The following is a 225-nucleotide window of genomic DNA, read 5'->3' as shown; positions in this document are numbered from 1 at the left end:
ATGAAAGACACAATATGCAATTATCCAGATATGCAAAAGAGGTGAAGCCAAAGCAAGATTAAAAATACCAATGCATTTATGACACGTGCTGCAGCCGGGGAGAAAAGCGACATTTGTTTCCAAAGATTCAAGAAACAGAGAAAATGAGAATCTATTTTCAATTTTTCGTCCAATGCGCGCTATTTCTGTACTTCGCTCCCCTCTTGAAACGGCTAATAATACTCG

This window comes from Penaeus monodon, chromosome 28 (genome assembly GCF_015228065.2).
Source record: "Penaeus monodon isolate SGIC_2016 chromosome 28, NSTDA_Pmon_1, whole genome shotgun sequence".
NCBI classification, from domain to species: Eukaryota; Metazoa; Arthropoda; class Malacostraca; order Decapoda; family Penaeidae; genus Penaeus; species Penaeus monodon.
This window is presented reverse-complemented; position numbering follows the sequence as displayed.